The sequence below is a fragment of the Pyxicephalus adspersus genome, chromosome 1 (genome assembly GCF_032062135.1).
Source record: "Pyxicephalus adspersus chromosome 1, UCB_Pads_2.0, whole genome shotgun sequence".
In the NCBI taxonomy this organism is placed as follows: Eukaryota; Metazoa; Chordata; class Amphibia; order Anura; family Pyxicephalidae; genus Pyxicephalus; species Pyxicephalus adspersus.
Genome location: NC_092858.1, coordinates 114,784,702 through 114,789,474, shown reverse-complemented (window position 1 = coordinate 114,789,474; position 4,773 = coordinate 114,784,702). Strand labels below are relative to the sequence as shown.

At 40.5% G+C, this 4,773-nt stretch overlaps 1 pseudogene; it reads left to right on the top strand.

Annotated features, from left to right (window-relative positions):
• Positions 1–470: 470 nt before the first annotated feature.
• LOC140330808 (ADP/ATP translocase 2-like) lies at positions 471–3,826 on the top strand (annotated as a pseudogene).
• Positions 3,827–4,773: the final 947 nt, after the last annotated feature.

Here is a 4,773-nt window from a genome sequence, read left to right as displayed (position 1 = left end):
GACTGAATGAGGCCCGCCAGATTCACATAAAGCCTGCTTTCAGCCACTGGGAGGTCATAGGGAGGCATGTGCAGGTGAATCTTGTACTATCATTCCGTGTCTGGAGCCCTCCGCAAATGACCTGGCTTCAGGACTAAGGGGGGCCAAGTCTTCCCCCTGAGAATCTGCCCATCTGTTAGAAGCAGGCAATAGCCCTGATAAGGGGGGGCCCTGGGCTAAGGAAGGGCTGGGGGAATCCTGGGCTGCCTGTACATGTGCAGGGGAAGAGGGAGAAGCACTCCTTTCCCCCCCCCTGGTCTGCCAATCCCCCACCGGTACCTGAAGAGGGGACCTGCTGTGTGTCCAGCTGCGCTGCTTCTCCAGCAGCGTGTGTGTCCCGGGCGGCCGCCATCTTGGAGCCCAGCTTTATGGATTGTGACCGCGGATTGCGGTCTTTCACCTTAGTCCCAGATTTCCCGACATCGTGGGCGATGCTGGAGGGAGAGCGGAGTCTGCACAGCGAAGGGGTGACGTGGCTGCTGATCACGCCACTCAGAAGAGCTGATTTCGGATCCGGGGAGCGCCGAGCCGTTCACAGGGTGACCAACATGGACGGCGGCTCATGCGCACTTATAAGCCTATTTTGAACAACTACAGACTGATTATTGGAGCATGTAAATGTGTTTATATTTGAATTTCTTTTAATAAACAATTGTATTACAATATATACTGGATTGTGAATGAATATATGCCTTTAAGGATATTGAACCTGTTATGTAAAAAATTGTTTGCAAATTGATATTAAGGGATGTGGGATTGGTTGATCAAGGTTAAAAAATTTTAGGAACGTCTTATGGTTTTTAAATAATTTACTACCTATTGGAATATATTTTTCAGTGTGTTTGTCTAGAACAGACTTGAAACATTCCCATTTTTGTTCTATGTTCTTTGAGAACAATATTCTCTCCCAGTCCAAGTCACAGAGCCACTTTTAATAATGGAAAATTTGCTCTCTTAAATAAATGTTTTTATCTTTCCTGTTTTTGCTTCCTGTTAACAGTTTACCAAAAATTAAATCATATTATGGTCATTGCTACCCAGATTCTCTTTTAGATGCACATTGATGATAAGCTCTGCATTGTTAGAAAAAAATAGGTCCAGCAGAGTATCATTTCTAGTTGGGGCTTCTATAAACTACCATAAAATTATCTTGTATTAAATTCGCTCTTTTGCTGTACCTGTAGTGCCATTACTCCATTCAATGTCAGCGTCGGTAAAATCTCCCAATATTAAAATATTGCCATCTTTTGCAGCCTTTTCTATTTGTGCTAGTAGTCAATTTTCTATTTCTTCCTTAGCACTGGGGAAGGGGAGGGGCAATAACAAACTTCAATAATTAACTGTGTATTATGCATCCCCAGCTCCCTCTGCCATTCCTGTGTTGCGCATGGCATAGGCAATATTCCAGAGAGTATAACCTTGGAGGTCCTTTCCTTCAACTTGAAACCTAGTTATTTAACCCCCCTAGGGGTATTCCTGAGTGTGACTCAGGGTGGATTTTACTTGCTAAAAGCAGTAATCCCGAGTCATACTTGAGGTCGCCAAAAACATAAAAAAAACCCCACTTACCTTGTTCCTTTGGAGTCCCCCGGAGTCCTGCTCGTCCCTGCAGTTCCTTGGGACATGTCCTCTTCCTCCGATCTTCAGCCGACGATGTTGGTGCATGCGTCGGTGTGGGTGGGAGGCGCTGCGGGAAATTCAAATATTGTATTGGGGTCAATACAAAATAACTGTTTTGAATCCAATACAAAAAAATCTTTTTATAATATATATATATAATTATATATTATATATATATTATACATGCTACTGTACAGTTATATTACAGGATTTAGTATGTTTTTTGCAACTTTGTGTTAACAGATTTTTTTTTTATTTAAAGTTTATTATTAAATGTCTTAAATATTGGACATATTTTGGTGAGTTATGCCTAAGAATTATAGGCCTACAATATAAACTAAATTTCTATGCAAAAAAAAATGTAACACTTTTTGCATGAAAATATGGACTTAATTAGAACGCCAGGGGAGTAAACTGTTTTTTAAAGATCCACATCTTCCATATATCCTGTCATTAGTTCCAACTCAGACCAAGACAGATGGGTCATGCTCAGCCCATTCCAGTAATTTGTCCACTCGGTCCACCACATGTGGAAACCCTGGCAGGGAGACAGCAAACCATTTGGTTGAAGGGATCCAGGCGACAAACTATTCCATCAGTCTTCCTGATAATATGACTATATACTTTGTAAAGCGCTGTGTAATATGTTGGCACTATATAAATACTGTGTACTAATATTAATAATAATATATGCATATACATGTAACTGGATGTAAAAAACTTAAAGGTATCTGATCTGCATGCATTTGGCATCCTGGTCGAACTAACCTCATTGACAATTACTTAGTTGTTGTATTATCCATGAGGAAGTCATTCAAAAATGCACAACAGACCAGTCTCCAACCCTTCTTGACATGTACCCAGTCATAGCCAGTTAACACTTTATTGTTCTGATAAAATACAATACTTTTTAAACTTACATTGTATACATGTTTAACCACATGTTTTAGTTGAATAGGCATATGCAGTACATTACTCTTGGTTAATGCTGTCCCAAGCTGACGTATATGCACAGGCAGAAATGAGCCAGAAGTTCATTTCTAAATACTGCGTTGGTTTACCTATTTGTGTGATCATATTATTGGCAGTTATTAATGCTTCCTTAATTACCAGCATGGGATTTGCGTACGTATGCATCATCTCTGCTTTTGGTGAATCAGCACCAATAACTTTTGAATTTAATATGATGTTGTCATATGGATCATTGTTTATAACGGTCATAATAATCAAGTGAACCTAAAAAATATGCTACAGCCCAGCCCTCGGAAGCTCAGTGCTGCAGCAAGAACCACTCGCCCGTACACCTGAACTAACATCATAACCAACGCAGCAATCTCCTTAGCCAAGAACTTCTTGACTGGTGATGTGGCTGCTGCTATCTCCAAGATCACTGTAGCACCAATTAAAAGAGTAGCACCAAAAACCAAGTTTTGCTATAAGTCCAACATGCAAGCAAGTAAATCACAGCCAAAAAACAATACAAAGTGCTGTCTGTATTCCCATTGAACAAGGTTTCCTGCCCTTCTGAGATGGTGACCCTGCCAACCTAATCAGGTATTTCCCAACCCAGGCCCTCAACTTTGCCTTCAAAGACAAGTACAAAAAAATCTTCCTGGATGGTGTCAACAAGAGGACACAGTTCTGAATTTACTTTGCCGGAAACCTGGCATCTGGTGGAGCTACTGGAGCCACCTCCTTGTGCTTCATCTACCCACTTGACTTTGCAAGAACCTGTCTGACCGCTGATGTTGGTAAGGCCAGTGTTGTCAGAGAATTCAAGGGTCTTGGAGATTGCCTTGTCAAGATTTTCAGATCTGATAGGCTTAAAGGCCTCTAACAAGGTATCAATGTGTCTGTCCAGGTAATCATACTACAGCTACAGAGCTGCTTATTTCAGAATCCACGACACAGCAAAAGATATGCTTCCAGATTCCAAGAACACCTATAGAGGTCAGCTGGATGATTGCTCATACAGTAATAGTCTATTGCCATATGATGATGCAGTCTGGACGGAAAGGAGCTGAAATCATGTACACTGGTACATTTTACTGCTGGAGGAAGATCACTAGAGAAAAAAGGCAGCAGAGCTGTCTGGTCCAACAAGCTCAGAGTAATGGGTGTTGCTTTTGTCCTGGTCTTGTATGATGAGTTTAGGAAATACATCTAAATTTGTCCTTTCTCAGATGTCTGTGACCTGGCATGCTGTAATATGTAACATATAAACCCTAAATGTTCTGGACTGTTAACTCTACTGGTTGATATTTAGGGAAACACGTTTATTCCATTTCACCAGCCTTTTCCACATTATCAAATCATTCCCTTGTGATCACTTACTACCAAGGTGGCATTTTGTAGTGCTCTGCTGACATTAAGTGGGCTTACCTGATGGCACGCAATGCATTGTTCCTTTATTTTATATTCCAACCATGATTTTTTTTTTTAAGAAACCCGGGTTGGAGGAAATAAACAATATGGATATAAAAAAAATACGCTACAAAAATACTGTTTGTTTTGGTTTGTGAAAAAGTTTAGGTTTTTTGGGGGAACTGGCCACAAATTAATTTCATTTACAAGAAAATTGCACTCTTGAGTCATCCATGCTTGGAAAAACTGTATGTAAGTATGATGAACATCATGACTCCCACCATCAACTCCTGATGGGTTTTGCCTCACCCAGGGGCCCAGGAGACCCAGGGGTCATTCTTCACTAATCTGGTTTTACTGTTGCTGTAAGCCACGATTCAAACCTGAGCATAGAGATTTATTCTTGTCCTTTAGGACTCTAGACTTTCTAGATATCTGAAAACTGTACTGACACTGTAGTTATCAGTGTTAAAGGCAAAGCATTTTCTGTCTATGTGTATATATTCTTGCTTGAAAGAATATGGCTTTAGGCTTGACAAAAGGATTTCCTTCTGAAATGTGTTAAAACTGATGCCCAACTGTCTGTGACTTTGGTTACTTGCTTAGTTACTTCTATTTTTGGCCACTACATTTTCTGTGAAAGTTGTAAAATTACCCAATTATAATGAGGATTCTGTAGGCCATGGGACCCTGGGAGCTTCATTGTGCATGACTTAATAAAATGCTTGACTTTATTTGGTGTCTGTGAAT